The following is a 24,769-nucleotide window of genomic DNA, read 5'->3' on the forward strand; positions in this document are numbered from 1 at the left end:
AGACCAGCACGGCAAAGAGGTTTCCCCCCCCTAACTGCAGTGAGCAAGTCCTGCTACATTTTGTGACCCCAACACCTCTCCCAGGTAACCTATGAGGGCTCCCTTGATATGAAATTATGGCAACTTTCACTGTATTATTTTGTGCACTCCCATTCTTACCAGTGTTGCTTTTTTCAGATTCATAACGCCTTGATGCCAGCCCAGCCTCACAAAAAGGAAAAAGTGATGCCTGTAATTTACAGATTACATTTTTTTCAGTCTGAAAAAAATAGCAAAATGTTGAAAACTGTTTTATATTCCTTTAATTCAATGGTATTGAAAAAAGGTACTTGTTAAATAAATAGCTAGCATGCTCATTCAGGCTATTTAATAATGACAAATCATTTAAAAGGAATTTATGAACTGCATTTTTAAGTATCTGATTTTAAATTAAAATAATACTGTTGAAAACACAGTCTGTTTGCAATATATTCATCTGTTTAGTGTTGTGGGTAAATAACCCTGATTTTTTTTTAACAAACTAGTCCCTATTGACCTTGTTTCAATCTGGCCAAATTTTTAGAAGAATTTGGAGACACCTAAATAATCTTTACAGTGTGAACTGTATTCCAAAGTAATTTGTTTCATTTACTCCTGCATAAGTTTAGATAGCATCCAATCTTAGGGAAGTTAAAAGGGGTGCATAAAACGAACAAATAAAAATTGCAAAGGTTTTCACACCGCTTTCATTTTACTACGTTTTTTTATCATATCAATGCTTATCTACTTCAGTCTTGAGCTTTGAACATTTTCATGCATCAACATGAAACATAAAATTCAGCTTCCCACTGTGTCTATGCAGTCATCCAAATCTTTTTGCAGAAGGCGAAGTGCAGGAAAGTCGTAAAGTGTTGATATTGGCATTACGGATGTGAGATGTGCAATGACGGAGTTAAGCTTCACATGTGAAAATCCTTTATTCATTCTGTCGTCTTTGTATGAACTTTGCGATTCACACACTAGATTTCCAATGTGTATCACTGCCTGTACATCGGAAGAAAATCCTTCCACTTGCATCTGTATTATACATGCAGGTTTGTTGATGAGATTGTACACAGTGAAGTGCTTAGTTAAAATTGATCGGCTAGCACACAATCACGCCGTAGGCCACTTAACAAACTACAAACTCAATATCTGCATTCTTTTAGGGATTCATTTATCACACTGGCCATTCATAAGTATAGAGGAGCAAAACAAGGAGAAAGGCAAAAAGAGAGTTTAAGTACGGATCGCCTTCACCATATTCAGCAGCATGGACAAATAGCAGCCCGCTCAGGTACTAAAAGGCCCCAAAGTGACTTGACAGATCGCGCAAGAGAGGCCTCGTTTCCTTTAACTCCTCTTGCTTCAATAGCGTCCCTTCCCCTCTCATTCACCTCTTTTATCTCCCCCTCGCCGTGGCTTCCTCTTCCATTCAGGACCCGTGGGCTTGAAAACGAGCTGCACCTGCTTTAGATGAATTATGGTAAAACTGGAAGTAACTCGCTCTCCCACCCCTCCCTTCCAAGCTCTCAAGTCACATCTCCAGTACAGACACAACCCCTGTGATTAGACGCTGATCTCCCCGTCTGAATGGGACAGAGAGAAAGAGAGAGAGGAGGGACCCACGGCATAGAGATTGACTCCCCCCTTGAGACTTCCATTGAGGAAAACGGAAGAGAAGAAGGAAGAAACAGGCACCCCCCCATCCACTACGATACGAGAGAAGGAAACAGCAAAAGCTTGAACAGGAGAAAAGTATGACCATGCCCGAACTGTGTTAGAGCTTTCTTTTCTCTCTCTCTCTCGGCCTCTCTCTCTCTCTTCCCCCCTTCTTCTCCCCCCTCTCTTTGTCTCCGAGGTGTTTAACTTTGGGGGATCTCGGGCATTTCTGCACCGCAAGGGACGAAGCTGGAGGCGGCGGCGGCGGCGGCAAGACAGCAAGAAAGAGGCAGCCGCATGCGCCGAGTGGGGGGTGTTAAAAGTTGAGTCTCGATTCCGGGCGCCGTAAGATCAAAACAGGTTGGTGGGATCTCTTAGCAACCCCAGCGGCCTCCCCCCACCCCCCGATTCTCTGAAACTTTCATTGTTGGTTTACTTTGGAATCCAGGCAAAGGGACCTTTTGTAGTTCCTTCCTCTTTTCTTTTCCTTTTCCTTTTCCCTCCCCCTTGCTTGAAAAGGACTGTTCTGCTTGAAGTCTCAAGAAATTACCCAGAATATTTGCGCCCGGGAAACCCGTGAAGTTGTTCAACTGGCCGATCTGGTGTGTTCCCCCCCCCCTCAGTCTCCCTCCCCAGGTGTTTTGGAAAACAGGTGTCAGGGGAGGCTGAGATTTCTGCTTTGTTGGTTTATTCTCTGCCCCCTCTCCTCCCAGCGACCCTTGTCCTTCCTCGCGGTGTCCAAAGGAGAGCGAGGAAAACCCCTTAAGAATGTCGCGGGAGGTTACCGGGGGGGGGGGGGGGAAGCGGCGGCTTGAACATATGTAGAGAAGCCACTCGGAAGGCGGCAGCTGCCTGCCGCTCCGAGTGTTTGCTTTGGATTTCTGGCTGGCTGTTTTTTTGTGGGTTTTTTTTGCCAAGGAGGCGCGTGAAAGTTCGGGGCACCCGGGACCTGAAGCGGGCGAGAGACAAAGAGAAAGGTTTCTGACGGAGGCAACTTTTCGGCCGGGATTTTGCCAAGCCGGGGGTTGAGGGGTTACGGAGCCAGCGCCCCCCCCCCAGGATGGATGGGGCATCGGCCGGAGACGAAAGTGGCACGTTGGAAGGCTTCCTCTTTGTTCAGGGGGTGGGGGCGGCGGCGGCGGCGGAGAGGAGAGGAGGCAGAGATAGGAGGATCTTGCCTGGGGGGGGGGGGGATGAAGGAAGAAGCGGTGAGCGTGTGTGAGAGTGAGTGAGTGTGTTTGGCTTTTCTGTTTTGTGTGTGTGTGTGTGTGCGTGTGCGTGCGAATGCGACGAGGGGTGGGGAGAAGATGTTGCAAAACCGCTTTGGGGTTTCTCCAGATCAATCAGTTCGGTAAGTGTGTCTGTGAATTGCAATTTATTGTGATTGACAGGACGGGTTGACTCCAAGGTTTTCGCGTTTATGGCCGTCTTGAGTACACACCAGGGTGGGGGAGGGGAGGGAGAGGGAAAGCTTCGGATCGGGACGTCTGATTCCTGCTCTCTCTGCCCCCCCCCAACTCCCCCCTCCTCAACTTTACTTCGTGGAGTAACTTTTCTGGTAGTAACTTGGTTCAAATTCAAACAGAACCAGCTTTTGAGTTCGTTCTTTTCTTCGGGATTGTAAAACGTAGAAAAACATTAAATGGCTAGAAAATGCCTCAGTTGGACTAAATTTTAAAAACAACGTTTTTTTAGTTTATAGGTCTGTTTTTTGAAAGGGTAGGTGGAATAAAAATTACAAAAGAACGTTTCCTTTTACTGTGACTTTAAAGGAGGCTTTGTTTTACACATATATTTATATTGCACAAAATATAACACTGTCAAAGGGGCTCCATCAGTCAGCGTGGCATCATTTTCTTGTTGGCTTTCCTTCTTTTTAATGTCACCTATGACTAGAAATGTTAGTTTAGGCTAAAAGTATCAGGGTAACTACTGGACATGTTATTAGCCCTAATATAGTATGCTAGTTCTATTTTTTTCTCAAATGAAAGAAGTGACTTCTATAAATGAACAGAAGCACAAAACGATATAAATATCTATAATGTATGGTGTTGATTAAAATGTAAATAGCAGATGGAGTGGCACTTGAAATATCATTGCTCAGTGCATCAGCTGAGGTTTCTAATTTTAAAAAATATTGAAAATCAAAATTTCATTATTAAGATGAATCTTAAATGGACAATTTTACAATTGTTTCAGATTGGATGTTTAGTTCCCTGACGATAGTCCAGTGAACCTCAGCCAGTATTTCCTATTTTCATGTTTCTTTGGGCAACAGAGAAGTTTCAAGCAAACTATTGAATGAATTATAGTTTACCTAGATTTGTGAAATGTATTAATCCATCTTTATGATATTCATTTCCCCACAATAGGGGCAAATAGTAGATCTATTTCCTGCCCATTTTACTAAAGTTCTGAGTTTTCCCCCTAGTTCTTCTACGCATATGTTTACGCCACCCCTATACAAAGGTTTGTAAGCAGATCAGTTTAAATACAATAAGTGCATTTTTTTCTTTGATAAGAATTAGTTAATGTTGGCATCTTCCATTTTTAGTATGTACCTGGAACAAACACTTTGTCTTGAATTTCTATTTTGTTTAAAGCTGTTTAAGCACATTCTACTCAAATTCATAATACATGTTGCAAAATAGGAATAGGCATTATATTCTTTTTAAGTGCAGTATTAAGAGAAATGTGTTGGATACCCTCATGGTAGCTGTAAGCCCTTTATTTATAGATCTCTTTCCAGAGTTCATTGACAACTTCAAATATATGCTCCAGCCAAAAACTGCATTTGTCTCTTGAAGATAAAGTTTATAAGGCAGTCTTCTACTCTAGATAATTCTACTTTTTAGCTCTAGATTAGAACTTTAATATTTTCAGATATTGGGAGTGGGAGCATGGGGGCAAGAAATAGAAGTATTGCTTGATATAATAATGTAGAATATTATCCAGATGTACTGTTACAAGAAAGGGACTTGTTCCTCTAATAGGCCATTTTGTATGAAATTTACATAGTGTATGATATTAACCTTCAGCCAATAGAACTCATCAGTAGTATATCTTAGCTGGTAACAGCAGTGAGGACTCAATTGAGAAAGTTCATACAAAATTAACTTTATTTAATCCTATATACATATAGAAGTAAAATCCTCTGAGTAACTTCTAAATGGTATAAAATATTCCAGTGCTGCAGTGAAGCAGTAGTCTTAATTTTTATTGTGTTTTAAAGTAAACTAAAATCTAAAGGTAAGTAATTCTCAGATAATTTGATTTTAAAATATTTAATCTTTTTAATTCTAAATTAGTAAAAAGAAAATCAGGCAGATTCTATGAAACTGGGCAGAAAACAATCTGGATCAGATATATTATTTATTATGCAAACCAAATTAGAACAGAAAAGTGACTAAGAAAATTATTTTTTTTCATGTAGGAATAAATGTATTAAAAGTCGTTCAATCTATATGTTGAAGATTTCTTAGAAAGTTATTCAAAGTTCAATTGAGTTCTTGAATGAATATTTGGTGTGTATGTCTGTGTATAATTTATATGTAAATCTGAAATGTGCAGAGTATAGATTTGTAATTTCCTAAAAGTACAACAGTTTTAATGTATGTATTGTTTCATATAATTAATTTGGGACATCTTTGCAAATTATAATCAAAATCCTGGGTAATCTATTCATTTATGCATTATATGCCAGACCAAAAAAAAAGTTCATTGAGATAGGAAAGAACTTCAGAATGTGAAACATATAATAGGGATAATGATGTCTTATCACAGCTCCATTGCACAATATTGTAAGAAGACTAGGAAATTGGCATTGAATTCCATTCTTCTCAGACTGATAACTTTTTAGACCATAAAGGTGCTGAGCACCCTGTTATCCTAATGCCACACAGTTTAAAATTATAATAAAAAAACCCTGCATTTAGGATTAAATGATATCAATGAGAAAATAGTTTAGATGAGTAGTTTAGGTCTGAGCATATCCATTTAGATTTAATAATTAACATTTCCATTTATTGTTCCTTTATTAGAGGAGATTAAAATCAAGAACAGAGAAGAATTTTGGTGTGCTCCTAATTCAGATTTCCCGTATAAGAAAGAAGGATTTCTTAAGACGAAAAAAAAAATCTATAAAGCAAAGAGCAAATAAAATAAGCACTTGAGGCGCTTTCTCTTTTTCGTTTCTAATAACCAAGCCGGGAACTATGTGCAGTCAGTTGTGAAGTTTTTGCCCAAAGAAGCCTAGGAGCATTTCTTTTCTCATGGCACAGGGGATGCTTTTGAATCTGATAATGTTTGTGTGTGTCTTGCTGTGGGGTTGGAATAGGGGAGGATGGGGGGGGAGGAGGTAAGCTGAAAATATATTTCTGTTATATGTGGAGAAGAAGACTGGAAAAAGAAAAGATTCTGTTGCATTTTACTTTTAAGAGGAATTATGGTCCAATCCTATGCATACTTACTCAGAAATTAATCTCATTATGTTTAATGGAGCTTACTTCCAGGCAAGTGTGTATACGGTAGTTTTAATCAAATCTTTGTTTATATTTCAGAAGTAGGGTAGTGGAAATTTTTTAACCTATATGTTACAGAAGACTGAATGTGGGAAAGGGGCACACATAGATTACCCATGTATGCTATTTATTTATTATCCTATGAGTCTCTTTAGAAAGAATGGAATTGTGTACATTTTTTACCTGTTCTCTACCACAGCAGGCAAGTTTTTTTCCCCTCAAAAAGTTGAAGTGGAGAGAAAAGGGTGGGGGGGGGGGAGAGGAAGGAATTTCCTTCTTCAAATCTTCCTTCTCTGCTAGCACGTGTGTTTCTTACTAAGGAAGGCATTTTCTCTCCCTGAGATTGCACATCTGCACTTTAAAAGGGCAACTTAATGTTACAAAGATACTTGATTTTGAAGTTCTGCAAGACATTGGTTTGTAGGCTCTTAATCAAACTTTCAGGTTGAAATAGGTTACTTTTATTAATTCCTTATGGAGAAGGTCGCTTTTGACTGCAAAAGTGCATTGTTTCATCTGAGGTATCTTAAATTGGGTAGCAAACATTTTTAGCACTATTTATCGGCAACTTCGGATCCCAGTGTTGCCCATTTTGATTTAATTATTTTCCATTCGGCATTGTTGTACTCTTGGATAGAACAGGATGCCACCTTTCAAACTTGGCTACTTCACTTGCCTCCAGGGCTGAGTGATTTCCTCCTTATTCTGTGAGTAATTGCTGCACGGCAGGTTAAAGCACACCTCCCAAATGCTTGATAGGAAGGAGTGACGATTTAAAGTTAAGTGAGAACTAAAAATCTTTCTTCTGGGAAATGTGAATATATGTAAGTGTATTCTAAAATAAACTTATTTTAAAAGTTCATTTTAAATTTTATTGAAATTTGCTAATTTCACATTTCATGGCTATGCTTCATATTTGCCAGCTTCTCTTCCCCATACTTTTTGATTCGTCTTGGTTATATTTTCTGATTCTTGGTCCTTAGAAGTTATGTCCTTTATTAGCTTATAAACAGTCTTCTATAGTAGTCAAAAGCTTTTGAAATGTTTGTTTTCTTTTTAAATTACGAATGCTATGTTTCTTATTTGACCTTGTTTTTCCCATGGAACAGTTTTAGTCCTGGGCTATATAGTTTGCACATGAAATTTAGAATAGTGTATCTTTTTTTAAAAAAATCTTATGTACAAAGAATTTTCAAGAAATTAAATCAAGAATGTAGTAGAGGCATACTGAGCTGATTTTTTCCTAACAAATTCTTAAAATGTATTATGTATGAATGTAACTATTATTATTGAATTTCCATCTATTTAAAGTACCTTTTCTTAAAATTGGGATATCCATGGAACAATTTAACTACCCAAAATAAGGAAGAAAACATTTAAAAGTGTAATTGGGCATTTGAAAATTTATTTGTGCGGGGTGAACTAAAGTTCATAGAGCTGTGATTCATAGCACAAACCTGATTTCTCATTTTGCTTATTCTATGTGGAAGAATGATTATTGAAGATAAAATGCAAGTACATCAGATCAGTGGGATTGTTGAATTGAGCTCTGAGCACTAATACCAGATTTTTTTAAATTTTTCTATTCCATAACATGCTTTGCCTTTACAGCATTATCAGTATTTATCACCAAATAGTCTGCACTTGTTTCATAACCTTTGTGTCTTTGGAAGGAGAGAGGATCAAATCCTTTTATTCCCATTTTCTTTGAGCCTCCTTGTTATCCCTCAGTGAGAAAACTTGCAGTAAATAAATGAAAAATATCAGAATTTCTGCTTTTCTTTTGGAATTGTTATAAATCTTCTAGCTGTATTTTCACTATGTTAAAACTTAGATTCATTTAAGAACTATAGGCATTTACAGAAACATAAACTTCTAAGAATTTGAGCAAAAGGAGAAGAGCCACTTTCTTTTGATGTATTTGGTAAGCTTTTTATTCTAACTTACTGACGTGACTGTACATCTAATATCACACAGTTAGGACGGGAGCTAGCAGCAAACAGGAAGAATTTGTTCCAAAGTGGTTTAGTAAGAAATACATGAAATACATAAGTAGCAAGCAAAAATCTTACAAATTATGAAGAATGGGAACTGTAGAGTGCACTGTTTACATATTGATTAGGTCTGCATACCCAAAGACTCAAATGTTATTTTTCAAGTGTGCAGATTGCAGTATCTTGGATATAGCAGCCTGGTAAAAATTTAAAAGAAATTTGCTACTTACCTGCATAAAAAAATGGAACTGAAGTGCAGCTGTATAGGGGAATGCATGTAGCATTATATATTACAAAGATAAAATGACCCATGTGCATATGCAGTGTTACAGAGCATGTGTATAGTGTGTTCCTTGAGGGCAGGATAGGAGCTAACATGTTTCTGGATTTATCTGGCGGTATTTGATCCTTTCAAACGGAAACTGTTTGTGTAATGACTCACACATGCAGGAGTGAACAAAGCAGTTTTAGGGAATTTATCCATCTGTGCAGATGGAGGTAGGTACTGCCTGTACCCTTTTAAAAGTCCAGAATGAGCACCCAGGAGCTTTGGATCCTGCTTCAATCCCCCATGGCCCCATTCAAAAAAAGTTTAAAAAAAGCAAAGGCAGAAAAAGAAGAGTGTGACTGAATTATTTCCATATTTCCAGGCAGCGCTGGAATAATAAAGAGTTGATTTTCACAAGCATTGTTGAAGGAGATTTGGCATGCACGATGACTCTGTTTTTAGCTTAGGTTGAAATTTGAATTTGGCTAAGTAGTAATATAAATACTCCATTGCATGCCAAGTTGCAACTTTATTGGATGGTTCAAACTATTTTTGAGGCTGATAAGAAAGCTAATTTTGGTGAAGATTTAAGTCCAAATATGAATCTATAATCTGATCCCATGAGCACATCTTACGTTGTATTCCTTAAGGAATTATGGGATTTTTTAAAAATAAAATTGAAAATAGCAGACGGTATGTACCTTTTAACATTGTAAGTTTTTCTATATATTTTTTAAAAATATCTGTTTTAAAAGCTCAGACCATCTTAAAAGTAGTGATTCCCTAATAGTGACTAAATTCCAGGTATATTTACGATAATTCAAGCATTTATTTAATTTGCTAACCGTAATCTGTGTTCCTAGTCCTACATTAAAGGAATTGTCTAGTTTCATTAAAAGAAAAGGATAAGCCCAGTTTATGGTCAGAATGGCAAGAAAGTCCCTGAAGATGGAAGAGATCTTTTAGAAGAATTTTTGTAAAATGTGCAATTCCCTGAATACAGTAAAGGAAGCTTGAAGTTGTTGAGGTGTGTGAAGGAAAAGTATGTCTCTGATTCTAATATAGAAATTACTAAAAAGGGGAAATGAAAAATAGTAGTGTAGATTCTTTAGTTCTACAAAATGAAATTATAGAATTTCAGTTGTTGGCATGGCATAGGAATAGCTAGGTTTTTTAAGTGTAGGAAATATGCCTTTATGGATATGATAAAAGGAAAGCTTCTGTATCTTTACAAACAGTTGATATTTAGCATCCCTTCTAATATAGTACTTTACATCAAGGTAGGTAAATATTGTATTTATTGCAAAACTGCCTGAAATGTCAAAACATATCCACCAGATTCTGGTATAATATATACTTAAAATGAAAAAAAAATGTATATTCTGAATTTAGGATTTATTGCAGTACCAAAAGCAAACTGAACACTTAGTCATTTTATGGAAGTCCACTCTTGGTGACCTCAAACCATTTTAAATTTCACATGCTATTATAGATGAAAAATGGCCTTTGGGGGCTAAACAGAGTTAGAAGCCTGATTTGTGGCAGATAAGCTGGAGTTCTAAGTCTTCTAGTAGTCTAAACTTGTTTCAAGTATGTGTATTCCTAAGGTTGAATGCCTCTTACGTACTTGTTCCAATATCATTGTTGATTGCAAGTTCTTAAAGTTGGCCTGAATATATCTGAGAGTGCTGAATTGGCGAAGACTGCTTTGTAACATCTACACAAATCTCGTTGTGCAGCTCAGCTGTATCAAACTGATTTAAGATATGTAACACTGTGTTTGGGAAGCAGTTTAGGTCCTTATTTGTAAGATATAGATTGGAAAATGATGATGCTAAATATCAAGTGAAACTTAATATTTAGCAGTTATTTGTAGCATTTATTCTGCAATCTGACCAGGACATCAATCCCTTAACAACCTTGATCAATTGGATTTAAGAAATAATCTTATTTCAACTGTGAAGTTGCTTGTCCTTTGACTAGTCAGGGCAATAGAAATAGTATCATTAAGAAATACCCAATGATTGTTTCTAATTCCAGCATTGTCTCTAGGGTGGTACAATATTTGGCACTAATTGCTTCTAATTAAAATAGGAGGGAAACTTAATCTAACTAGCCACAAAGTATAGTTTTTGGAACTAATTTCAATACAGCAAAACTTACTCTGAAGAGCACTGAGATCCAGTATGGCTTTCCCAGCTTACTCTGATCTTAGAACTTTGGTGGTTCTTCAGGGTCCCCCCCCCCCCATTTTTAGTCTTTTCCTCATTCTGTATCATGTGCTGATAGAGGACTCAGTTTATATAGAGATCTGGTATTGCTCCCCTGCCATCTTGTTACAATTACTGGAAGTGTCCAAATCTACCACCACATCACTGCTGTTTTAAAGAGTATTTTCCTTTGTATCTTGTAATTGCCGCACATTTGTTTGTCAAGGTTCCTTAAGTTTCTCAATAGTGGTCCTTGGCAGCCAGTGGAAGACAAATTGTTGCCAGTACCAAATATTTACAGCAATAATAAATATTTAATTGTGCAAGTCCCTTTCTCCTCCCCAAAGTCAGCTCTATTGGCTTAAGACCCTGGCTACAGGATCTGCCAGGTTGGGTCTGTTCAGTAATGAACAGTGCCCTGGTTTTCCTCTCTGCCTTTGTTTATTACAAGGGTGGATATATTAATCAGAAGGGGTATGGCAGTTCATAATGCCAAGATATTTTCTTAGCCAGCCGAACTTAACAGACTCTTTCCTCTTCCCTCAAGAAAAAAATATATCTGGCTGACTACTTCAGTAAATAGAAGGGAAAAGTTGGCACTGCATGATGGAGAACTATGAGGAAAAATAACAAAAATATGTAGTCACTTGAAAGCAAAGCAAAACACCGAGAAAAAAGTTTCCTGCAAAATGTATCTAAAGTGGTAGATTTAGATCATATCTGTACTTTCGTTAGACCAAGTGACATAGTGACTGGTAAAAAGTCTGTTTGAACCTTGTAATGTTCAGTTTTATAATGGGATTTTTAAGAAGTCAGAAGAACCAGGACTTTTCAAAGTTCTGATTCTAAGATTCTTTAACAAATTACATTCATGACTTTCTTTTCACCTATTTTTATTTCCTATGTTACATAATATCATTTTTAATGGACAAAAGCTTCTTTTTTTGCGGTAAACTGAAACTCTGCAAGATTTTACTCAGTGAAATAGCTTTCTTACCTACCTACATTGTTTATTTTGATAAAATTATGCTTTGGTAATAAAATATGTATTTGCTTTGAAAGCACCTCACATAACTTCATGTCATGTAAATCCTTCAAGTCTTGGCAGAATGAATAATTTCTGTCTCTCCCAAACTCTCAATTAAAAATGAAAAAAAAAAAAAACCCCAACAACTTCTGTTTGCCTTCTTGATTTTAAATGGATCCATATCTATTTATTTTGCATATGTGGAACAACTTGATTGTTTTATGTTATACATTTATGAATTTCTATTTTCATTGATCTTACCCCTTTTTAATATGGTTTTTTTGTTTCATTTTACTGATATCCTCTGTAGGGCAGATTATTTCCCCAAAATATGAATGTAGAATTGAGATGGATGCTACATTCATCCATTATGATAGGTGAAAGTTTTGTTTTCGCTGCTGTTCTCTGGACAACTCACCACAGGCAGAAGAGCAAAATAATCATGGCTTTTTGGCTTTTTCATCATGCCATAGACTGCCAATTCCCAGTCTGTTTTCTATCTATGTCTTTTCCCAATATCATTAGACTATCATATCCCAAACGTCCTAATAATAATGGAGGAGTTTTCCTCTATGCTTTCTTGAGGGAAAGATTTGTTTGTGGGCAAGTATATTTTGCTTATGTATTTATTGCGGTATTTTATGAATGCAGGTTTTTTTTAATGTATATGAATCTGGGCTCTTGAATTTTTATAGACTTCCTGTTTGCGAAGTATGTGTTTGTGCCATTTAAAAACAACATTGGATGATTCTTGTTACTTTTGTTTTTGTGCAGTGTATCTTCCTATGTTTTCTTTGGGTAGAGTGTTGGTATGAATTTTTTCCCCTGGGAAATGTAATGTTTACATCTTGTTTGTTTGTGTTGTTCCTTTTCTTATTTTCTGTTTGTGTGAGTTTGGTGGCACAGTTATGCATTTTTATATATGTATGTATTTTGCCCATGTGTATTTTTCTGAGCTTTGCAAGTTTTCCTTCTGTGACGTGGATATTTTTTGTAGTTTGGGCAAGCAGAAACATGATTTGCATTTAGTGATCAGTTCTTCTCTTCTGCTTTCAACTTAGAGAAAACCTAGGTAGTTTTTCTATCAATTGTTATCAGAGAGGAGTTGGAAAGAAAATGCAAGAAAGTAAAATTTAACATGAGAAATAGTACCTTTTAAATCTGCTCCTGGCTTGCACTTTTGGACTGAGAGAGCGCTGACTCATTTAAAAATAAGCCAAGAGTAACATAGGATTCAGATTTTCATGTGTGAAAAACTAAACTAAAGTTTTAGGATTTAATCTAGATTACGATTTGTTCCCAAATTAAATTCTGGTTTGTCACTTTAGATAGATTCAGATATTAAAATGAGTTATGAAGGAAACTATTTGTGGAATAACATCATGTTATTGAACATGTTATATGAACATGTTAAAGAAATACACAAAGTTACCCAAAGAATTTATCTCAGAGTGTCACTGGTAAATTCTATTCAATATCAGGTCCAGTTTCAATGATTGATGCAGAATTCTTCTGAAACAATTCCAATTCTGTTACTTTGCTATGCAAAATATATACATCCCTTTGAAAAGAAAATTACTTTAGCATTCCATCACTTCATTTCATATCTAGAAAAGAGGATGATTATTTTACTTGTTCTCAACTTTGACTTACTATTGGATGTTCATAGACACTGTAAAATCTTAAAAGTAGCCATAGTGTAGGAATTAGTATCCTTCTATCATTAGCCCAGGATATGTCATCAAATAACATTTCCTAGGCTATATTCTGTGAATATTTGCAGAAAAAAGCTCATTCTGATGGACAAGAGGACTCAATGTCTGGTAAGTTTTTAAAATAGTTTTTCAAATAAAAACTCAGTGGCAGAATGCCTTCAACAATGTTATAAATAATCTGATTTTATTTCTGGAAGGAATAATGAATAGCGATATAAATTCAAAATTTGCAGTAATACTGCCCTGTATGGTAAATGATTGTGCACCTTGTTGATATTGCAAGCATTATTAATAGTCAACCAGCCACTATTTATATCCAGATCAGAGCTAGTGCAAAGTCATCCTATATCATTTAATTTTGGGTCTTTAGCGATACTTGTTTATCTTGTAGTCTTTTCTCCTTTATCACATTTATAGAAAAAGTAAACAGAGATTTCCATCATTTTCCTACTCCTTTTTTCCCCAAGCTTGACATTTCCTTGGTATCCTTGGCAGTGACATGATGTTAAAGGCTTGGTTGTACAGTTTCTTTGGAAGTTGCAGAGAACCTTTAAACAGGTAGTCCTCGGCTTACGACCACAATTTAGATAAAAAATTCCATTGCAAAGCAAGGTGGTTAGGTGAGTCATGCCAATTATACACTCTTTTTGCCATAACTGTTAAGTGTATCTCTGTAGTTGTTAACTGAATCAGCTGTGGTTCCTAAGCGAATCTGGCTCTTCTCATTGACCTTGCTTGTCAAAAGCTGGCTGGGAAGGTTGCAAATGATGATCATATGACCTTGAGACACAGCAACCATGGTAAATGCATGCCAGTTGGCAAGTGTCCACATTTTGATCACATGACCATTGGGATGCAGCAACTGGTGTAAGTATGAGGACTGATTGTAAGCCATTTTTTAGTGCCATTGTAACTTTGGTCACTAAATGAGTGATTGTAAATTGAAGATTACACGTATATCTGGTGTATTATACAACCTCTTTTGGAGCAACTTTCCAAATGAAGTACCTCTACTATTGCTTTCTGAGGACAAGAATTAGTTGAGATGTTCTAGATTCTCTATTATTTTAATCTGCATCTAACAGGGAACAATTAGACTGCACATGCTCAGGGAGAGTTTTCCCAGTGGAAAACAGGAAGCTTATTTATATCAGTTTTGAAAGATCACAAAGCAGGAATAAAATACAACTGATGAAAGTCTTTTCAACATGGTTACATTACACTTGGATATACCGGTAAATTCTAAGTCCCTTGTGCATGCTTTCTTTCACTGAAAATTGCAAAATGTAATATTCAGAATGAAAAGCTGTTTATTAGCTATACATATATAAGGATGTCTAAATATAGAGATGTGTATGTTTTGATAGTACGATATCACCAAGATTGCATCTAACCCCTATGTGTTAAAGAAATGGGGGGCAGGGGGACGGGAAGGATGCCGTGGTTATTCTCCCTATTTTAATTCTCATTTGTAGTTTGTGTATGTCTGTGACGTTCTGTGGACAACATTTTTCTTGACAATGTGTTATCAGAAATAAAGGCTTTTGCCCTTATCAGCATAAGTTTTTAGGCTTTTCTGTCATGTTTTTACAGGACAGGTACTAAGTCTAACAAGAACTTTTTGTTTTTTACCACCACACTGATTCTTGTTTTGATGGAGTAACTGTATCCATGGGGGTTGTAGAGTTATTCCTGGGTGGGGTGATGTAGGGAAACGTATCTGTGAAACCTTTGAGAGATTTTGTCCACAAAAGAAATTGGAGTGGAAAAGACAGAGAGAGAGAGGTAAATTGGTGATATCTTGGGGTTGTTTTTTTTTTTTTTTGCAGTACTTTGTCACTACATTTAATAAATAATTATTCAATGCTGGTTCTGGCTTTTCTAATGTCATGGTAAGATGATGATTTTGTATTTATGATACTTTAAAAGTCTCAACAAACAATTATGTGTGTACATATGTTTTGGGCAAAAGCCTGCTTTTTAGTTAGAGCAACAATAAAGATCTTGAGTTCCATAGTTCATAGGGTTATGAAGTAAACATTCTTCCTAGGACTGTAATATTTCAAACTGTAGGTAGCTAAATTACATATATGAATATTCCTTTTTGGTTCCTCTGTTTAGTCTAGATTAAAGTATTTTCCCTGACTTTTGTCTCTATGCAAGCAGTATATTATCCCATTATTTATCATTCTATAACTCTTTGTTTTCACTGACTATACATTGTTGTAATGTGATTTTTTTTCCCTGACTGCTTTACAGTGCATTCAGTGTAACAGTTTTTAAACAGGTTGAATTAGCATTATACTGCACATGAATCTGTGAGGTTACACAGTACTGCGATCAGTTTGTCTCATATAAATTTTTATGGTGTTATTTTTTGTGTGATTAGGGAAAGCGTTTTTCAATCCCCCCCCCCCGCCCCCCAAATCTTGTGAATTCAGAGCTGCAGGTATCCTCTCTACAATTTGTCATATTTGATACTGGTTCTTTGGTCTTGTTGTTCAGGAACTGGCATTTCTTAAGTACTTGCTTGATTTTGACGTTTGGCTCTAGATTGGAATAGTTCTCGTCTCTCTTCTACTGCTTTTCTATTAGCTTTATTGGCAGTTAATTTATATATTCTTAAACATTGATATTTTACAGCATTCTGCTGTTTTAATATTTGTATTGCATTTTACTGTGAAGGACAGCATATGAATAGTCAAGAAGAGGCCCTGGCTCTATGTCTGAACCTACTCTCTGCATTCTTAATTTTTGGCTCTGGTGGCTGGAGGTTCTAAAGTTGTAGCTCAGAAAAATCTAGCAGGAAAGATCTCCAATAATGGCTTTGCTATAAATTGTCTTGTCTAGATGCGTTTATATCACATTTTTTGAAGTACTTTTTTTGAAATAAAAAAGTCCACATAGTTGGGAATGATCTTTATTAACCATGGGAGTATTAAATAATGAGAATTATGCTTACATGTTTCCTTACTTCTTCTCTATTATTATATGATAGAAAAAAAATCTGGATTGTTAAACCACAGCTTCTTGTTACATTCAAAGTAGGAACTGCAGCTTGATTTCTGATTATATGTAGAGGCAGAAACCAGAAAGACCTGGTTTCTCAGTACAGATATAATGGGAAATTAAGGTTTAATAAAATCTTGCAGTTAGTAATCCTGGTACATAAGAGATGAAAGGGAATGAATAGAAAATAATAATGATTTGATTCAGAAATGTACAGTGATATTTTCTGCTATTAAATCCTAACAATATATTTTGTCTAAGAATATGCTCAAAGTTTTAGTATATTTTACTGTACTATCAATTTAATAGATAGGTCTACTGTATGCAAGGTGAGATTTAACGGGATTTTTTTTTAGTAGCGATGGAATGCTGAATTGTTCTTGTTCTGCTTAGCCACTCCCATGTTGTCAACTCTGGAGATGTATGTGCATTTTGTATTATTCATTGTTATATAAAACAATGTAAACTTAAAAAGTACCCGTCTATTATTATTTCTCTTCTCTCGAATGTTGGATAATGCATAAATACGTATAGAGCTACTCATTACAAAAACCTAGCTTCCCAGTAGTCTATGCTATTAACTTTACAGTCCTATGCTGTCGTCCGATATCACCGTTGCTTTATTCTTCACACGAAATGGGTTGTATCAGGATGAAAATGAAGTTATGTGCTTTTGAACTTCAGATTGATATAGTGTTCACTGAGGTAGAATCTGTTGCCATTATGTGCTTGGTATGGTTAAGTTGCAACATTTTTTAAAAATTACTAATATGCTAATTTGAAAATGAAAGTCCACATTGATGCTTGTAGAACTTGCCAGTGGAGAAGAGATTCCTATATGATTCATAGGCATAGAGGGGAACAACAATCTCATTTTTCCAGTGTGTATTGTGCTGGATTGTGAATATCCTCTCAGTTCTCAATGGAACTGAAGGCCTCATCATTAAAGCTGCCAATGTAACTGATATTTAACTTGCTGCCATGTGGCATTCTTATTGCAGGTTAGAAATTAAATGGATAGGGAGATTCATTTTGTGTTATGGAAATGGAGGTGTGGCCCAAGATATGTGAGAAACTGTTTTTTACTCATTGATGCTTACTACCCTGTGGTTATGTATGTTCTAAATCCTTCAGAATTATGAGTCTAATTTATTTATTCTATAAAATTGTGGTAAAAATCTTCAGAAAAAGCAAGAACACTTAGAACTGGGCTGCGCTATGTGATACATGAGTTGTGTTTTGGAGTTCTTGAGAACAACTTTGTAAGTGCCTGTATAAGAAGACAATGCATAGGGATAGCTGGAAAGTGCCCGTTTAATTATTGTCTTTGTTTTTCTTAATGATTGTCTCCATTTGTTTTTCAGTCTTAATCCACTCGGAAAAAGAATTTTCAGCTTTTCAAAGCAATATGGAAATGCTTTCAGCACAAACTGCTGTAGCTGTTTTTGCTGCCTCTGTATTTCACAGTAGTTTAAACTCTGGCACAATTGGATTTTCAGAACTACAACTATTTTTAAATGAAAAAAAAATAGTTTTAGTTACACCTAACATGTGTATACATGTAATATTTCATGATATAAACTATTTAGCTTTTGCTTAATGGCTTGTGGTGGAACTAATAAACTAATTTACCATGTTGTTTCTTGCATGACTGAAGTCGCTGATTCAGTTTCTTTTAAAGCTGAGGAGAAAATAGATAATGTGGCCAGAGTTCCACTAACAAAGTGTTAATGTTTTGCATTGTATGGACCACAGAAACTCTCATTTAAAGCACCGTGGCTTATTAGAATGAGTGAACTGCCATCATCTATGGACTGCATCTTCTGCACCAGAATGTTTCATGTGAAAAATAGGATCAGACTGAAATTATAAACCATATCCTGCCAAAACAGTTTAAAGGTTTTTCTTTCAGGACAAACAATAAATGATATATACCCAGGGTTGTGGTTGCTTCACTTTATGCAATTTCAATTGGCTTGATTAATACTTAGTCCTGTAACTACATTACAGCCGCCCCGAGTCCCTTGAGAGGGAGCGGCTAACAAATCTAATAATAAATGAAAATCATGGCAATGGAGAGTTTGAACCTATTTCAGATATCTGAATTGAGAGAACTGATAAAGCCTTCCGTTGGTATTGTATGTCTGCTCACACTTCATAAGATGTGGTTTTTGACTCAGTGTTCCTTCCTTGAACGCTAGGTTCAGCACAGAAATTCTGACCTTCATTAAATGAGACCTTTTACCTGTGAATTGGAGATCTGTAACTTAAAGTCAGGAAACAAACTATAAATTGACATTAAAATAGAGTTCTGTGGTTCTGTTGTCTTACATATTTGTACCCATCTGTTGTTTTTTTTAGTTTCCTATTATTATGTGACATTAACGTTGCTAATTAAGAATAACATCTTTTTTCCATGTATGGAACAACTCTCCCTCTTTTTCTCCATGTACCACCTATCTCATATTAGAAGATGACCTTGGCATTTGTATACAAGTGCAAAGGAGAAGACACTTATCCGGATACCATGGCACCAGATAAAGCTGTGCATTGCTTTAAAGCTATAGTATCAGTTTGATTTTGAAATAGTTCATTGAAAACCAATGGCAAAGTATTCATGACTGTTAATCAAGACATGTAAATATAATCATAAAATCCTTTGGGGTCTAATTTAAATTTACAGTTCTATTCTTAAGTTAGCCCATGTAAAATGTATTGCAATAATCTAAAGTTATGGAAATGTGGACAAGGGTCAAATTATATTCAGATAAGAGCACATATGTATTATCAGTTTAAAGAGAAAACACACTTCTGTAACTGGATCCAAAGAGAAAGCCAAACAAGAATCTTCAGAGGCAAATTCTTCCATACTAGATTGTATATAATTCATTTGATAGCCACTATTTGTGTATCATCTTATTTGAAATGATTATTTTGTTTATTGGTTTGCATGCAACCAGTTGTTAGATAGAAACTGTAGAATAATAGATTCGGATAGGTGTCTTTAGGTTATCAGATCCGTGTTTAAATGGAGAACAACACAGATAGGCAAGTTAAGAGTTGAGTCTTACCTATATTTAGTGATATCTCAAACCATATCTCAGATAATCTCTTCCTGTGGTTTTATATAAAACTTAAACATTACAGAAGATAAAAGATGCTTTCTAGAACCCATTGTTTAGCTACATAGAAGCATAGCAAAACTCTTCTTTTATAATGTTGTTAAACCAATCATCCAAGTGCTACAGTGATTATGTTTCTGTGATACCATCAAGTTGTAACCTAGATGAACTGCCCAGAAACATACTAAGGTTGATGATGTTGAAAGTCTTATCAGAAGTGCAGAGTCTTGTTCATTCCATTCAAATAATCTTGCCAGTTGATCAGTTCAGTTTTGAAACCTGATTAAAATGAGGCTAGAAAAGCAATCTGATCCAAGATTGTCTGTAGTTCCCTGGTGACTTTTTTTCCAAGCACCTTGCCCATTCATTAGCCCATATATGAGTTCTTGAATGTAAGAGGATTATGCTGGATCAGACTAGAATCTTATCAGATCCATTGTTGTTGATATACATAACTTCTGATACTGGAAGGAATACTGTATAACCAAGTGACTGGTAGGTAAGGATTGTATTATTCCCCTTGAATTTATATAATCCAGTCTGAAACCACTCCTTATTTTATATATATATATATATATATATATATATATATATATATATATATATATATATATATATATATATATATATATATATATATATATATATATATATATATATATATATATATATATATATATATATATATATATATATATATATATATATATATATATATATATATATATATATATATATATATATATATATATATATATATATATATATATATATATATATATTGCTACATATCAGGTAATCCTTTTGTAGAAATAATTCCTCTGATCAGTAGTAGGAATCTGTAGATACAAGAATGTGAGAATAGAATTTAATCTACTTTTTGCAATAGACTTAGTTTTTTCTAGTTAGAATAGTGCCTCTTGGTTTATTATGGAGTTATATAAAGAGGGACATAGATTGGGTAGATTTTTAACATTTGAAGAGTTCAGCAATTTATTGCTCAATTATAACTTTGTATATTTTGACAGTTTATCAGTAAAGGGTGAAAGTTGAGTAATTTTAGGAGCAAGTCTCTGAGGCTTATTTCATTTCCACAACACAAGGAAGAATTGGGGAAACTCATTTGTAACTACAAGTAGTTGTACAGTAGATCTTCCTCTTTTTAAATTCTGTGATTCTTACTTTCATAATACTTATCATTAGATTTATACCCCATCTGTCTGTTTATGTAAGCATTATGTAAGGCTTAGAATAATTAAAAAAACTAATTAGATTTAAGATACAATACCTGGATTTCTTACTTCAAAAAATTATAAATCTAAAAAATAACTATCAATAAAATACATCCTTAGGGTTAGACACTGTAAGCCCAATTTAAGGGCTATTAAAACTTAAAGCAACATTAAAGATTGAATTTTATCCCCTGAAGAAACTATGGCTGTAGTAGTAGGATTCATAATCATTGGATGCATCTGCAACCTTGTTATTTCAACTGCCTGGTTTGGTTCGTTGCTACTACTTCTCCCATCTGATATTTGAGGGTGTTGGACAACAGCCACTCTGTAGGGATTGGGCCCTTATTCGGTTTAGAAAATGTTACAAAGAATACACTGTTCTATTAATATGTCTCCCCTTTCCTCATCTGAAAATAATTCCAGATTGTTGTAGTGGTTCAGGACTGGCAGTGTTTTGGTACGAGTATTTTTCCAGGCACTCATCTAATTGTAACCTTAAATATATGGTATAAAATTATATTTTATATACAAAATTGCACTATATATTAAATGTGGGGAAATCGGTTATGACTTGGTTCTGTGCTAAACAAAGACAGCAGAAATCTCTTTGTCTGTGAGTGATTAAGCCATTAGCTGTAGCTAATATTTGAGATGATGACTTAAAAATAAATGAATACACTTGACTGTCTCTCTAAATGGTGGAGCAGTATGTTTTAATTTGCCAATGAACTCTTTCACTCAATGTGACCATATGTGAAGACTTAGGGAGAGAAAAACAGTTGCTGGCTCTGAACTGAATATCCCATGGAGTAATTTATCCAAGTGCTGGCAGCATCTTGTAGAAGCTATGAGTAAAGGAAGTTAGATAAAATATGTACAAACTGACTGCCTTTGTCATCTTTCACTATTGAATTAAGGTTATTTTAGATGAATGTTCCTGTTTGATTAGCTGAGAAGTTGTTTAGAATGTTTGTCTCTCTCTGCAAATGTAAACATATATATTAAGATGGGAAGCAAGGCAACCTCCTGTACTTGGTTTCTAGGGGTTTTTCCATTTAGCTAGAATTTCCTGAGTATTACAGGGTACTTCTCTAAGTTTACAAGGTTTCCGTGGTAGGTTTCAACAGCAGGAAGCACTAGAAACATAATATGTGTAAGGGGCTTTATTTCATTGATTTTCTACCCTTCATAAATTAATTTTTACTGTGATATATTCTCTTTTCTGATTAATTAGGTTGTGAAGAGAAATTATCTCTATTCAATGGTAAAACTCTGGTCCAAGCTGAAAGCTTGTACAGTGCATGAGGACATAATGTCAGGAGAAATATTATTTTAAAAATAATTCTCTTTATAAAAGCTTCTTAAAAGAAACTGTTTTCCTTTTCTGATGCCACCATCTCCCCACCCCCCATAATTAAACGGTTTGAATTTGCAAGTTAACCGCTTGGCGTTTCCTCCGTGTCTCAGATGATTAGAAAGGGATATTCATTTATGCCTTTTAAACGCCACCCCGATTAAAATCAGAGAGATTTTTTTTCCTTCATCAAAATCTAACATCCTTGAAAAATTAATTTGATGCCTCTTGTTATCAATTAATTGAATCTCGTTGGGAAGGAAGCTTGTTCAGCGGGTGGTTAGAGCTGGTCCTTCTGTTCTTAGCTGTTTTTTTTTACATACTCTTTTTTTCTCTTTTCTACCACTTCTTCCAAACAGTGTGGCATTGTACAACTTCATTATCATTTTTTTCTTCTTATACAATGAAGGAATAAAATTTGGGCCTCTACCGTCTCCCTCCCTTTTCTGGAGTTTCTTCATATAAAAGGAAAATATTTCCTCTATATCCAAAGGAAAAAAAACATTAATTTTTAGCACTTTCTTGCTACTAAAGGTGGGTCTTCATTTGCTTTCAAAAGGTGAAATTAGATATTTCATTTGAATCTCTATTCATTTAAAAATGTACTGTACCTTCTCTTAAACTTATGCCTTTTCTTTACCAAAGTGGTTTTTAAAACATGGATTCTTCCCACAAATGAATAGACTTTCAGCTTGAAGCGTAAATAACTCTTTGTTACGTTTTCATTCTCTTAGACAAAAAGCTTAAATACAAAACACAAGTTTGTATTTAAGCTTTTTATCTAAGTTTTAGACAATTTTAAAGTATTTTTAAAAAATAATATATAGTACGTCTAAAGTTTTGACCTCTCTTCCCATATTACAGCAAAAGCATGGTTTAGCTATTTATCAAAATGTATAGCACTATGCTTAATAATATGTAATATAGAGTAGGAAGTTTTATTTATTTATATTCCACCTTTATCATTATTTTAAATAATTCAAAAGTGATGAGAAAATTTTGCCTCAAACAGGAAGGCAGGAGTAGTGAATGATCTATAGTGCATCTATTTCCTCCTCCTCCCCCCCTCCTCCTCCTTCACTTTCAAATTCCTGATCCTTAAATATAAAGTATCTGTTATCCTAAAAAATTAAAATCCCGTATGTTCTATTTAAAATTAATATTTTTATTCTAGTTTTATTACCTGATTCCTTGGGGTAACTTGACTTAAAACATTTTCAAATTATGAACTATTTTTAACTGCACTTCTACACACACACATGTATGCACGTACATACGTATGTATGTATATACTCCCACACATAGATGAAAATGAACGATGATGCTAGAACATTATGTAAAAAAATTGTGGAATTGTGGACAGTCTCTGTTTACCTTGGTTAGTTTTTGCTGTTACTTAATTTATTTTTAAAAAGTGGATCTTTTTTCTAATTCTCAATAACGCTGATGAAAAGTAGAGCTTCAGAGGTTTTTCTAGCAAAACCATGTACAAAATGTAGAGAATAAGAGTATTTCCTATTTTCAAAGGAAGAGGGAGTATCTAGATAGACTTCATGGGCAACAGTATCCGTGTACTTAGGAAATTGGCACTAACTATTTCAAAATAGCTTTTCTTAAGGGCAAGTTGCATATTATTTCATCCAACCCCATACTTTATAGATTAAATCCCATGCATGTATATTTGAATGGGCATATTTTTTATTAAGTGCAGTCAAGTTAACATGAACCTGGCATAATACTTAGATACTGTAATTTGTGTAGTAGTAGATGCAAAGCTTCTTTTAGAATGCCGATGGGAGAGTTGTTGGTCAATGAATGTCTTTCATTACAGGCAGAAGTAATATTGTTAATATTTGCAAGGACAGAAGGGTATGGAGAGATATAGTGAATGGTGCTGATCTAAACTGTATAAAGCTATTTCTTTTTCTTAAAATTTTCTTCCTTCCTTCCTTCCTTCCTTCCTTCCTTCCTTCCTTCCTTCCTTCCTTCCTTCCTTCCTTTCTTCCTCCCTTTCTTCCTCCCTCCTTCTTTCTTTCTTTCTTTCTTTCTTTCTTTCTTTCTTTCTTTCTTTCTTTCTTTCTTTCTTTCTTTCTTTCTTGTATGTACCCAGATACATTCTCTCTCTGTGTGTGTGTGTGTGTGCGTGCATGCGCGCGCACGCGCTGGAGGCTTGCTGCAGTGCCTCTCCAAAATTCAGGCAAAATTTTGTTTCTTCATCCTATTTGGAGGTATTGGTGGATGCTTTGCACAATACGTGTTGAGTTACTTATGTACCTCCAGTTTTGAAGCAATGGTATATTGTTGTTGGTTTTTTGGTCATTGAGCTTCATTATGTAAGTTGTGTGTTGCTCCATGCCTAGTCAGAACCTTCAATGAATGGCTGTGGGGATATCAACATAGAATGGTTTTTTAGCCAAGGTCATGCTGCTGCAAGCTATATAGTTTATTGATAATATTCTATATAGAATATTGTTTTACAAAAAATGTGTTATCATAGATGCTTCTGCATGTATATAGAGCAACTATATTGTTAATCTTGCCATGAAAATGTTGCACTATGACTGGAAAAGATTTTTGCAATTAAATTATATAATAGAAATATGGGGGTGGTTGTTGTTTGTGTATGTACATACAC

At 35.1% G+C, this 24,769-nt stretch overlaps 1 protein-coding gene across 6 annotated transcripts in view; it reads left to right on the top strand.

Annotated features, from left to right (window-relative positions):
• Positions 1 to 1,527: 1,527 nt before the first annotated feature.
• Positions 1,528 to 24,769, top strand: part of FOXP4 (forkhead box P4) — a 181,260-nt gene continuing 158,018 nt past the window's right edge. For 2 of the 6 annotated variants that reach the window (XM_081949061.1, XM_081949065.1), the window contains exon 1: positions 1,530 to 1,776. The gene's annotated coding sequence lies outside the window, so the exon portion shown is untranslated. Of the gene's footprint in view, positions 1,777 to 1,805; positions 2,041 to 2,411; positions 2,772 to 2,893; positions 3,032 to 24,769 lie in introns of those variants that run through there. The other 4 variants (XM_081949066.1, XM_081949062.1, XM_081949064.1 and 1 more) reach the window with 4 other exon arrangements.

Source organism: Natrix helvetica, assembly GCF_964273705.1.
Source record: "Natrix helvetica genome assembly, chromosome: 3".
Lineage (NCBI taxonomy): Eukaryota > Metazoa > Chordata > Lepidosauria > Squamata > Natricidae > Natrix > Natrix helvetica.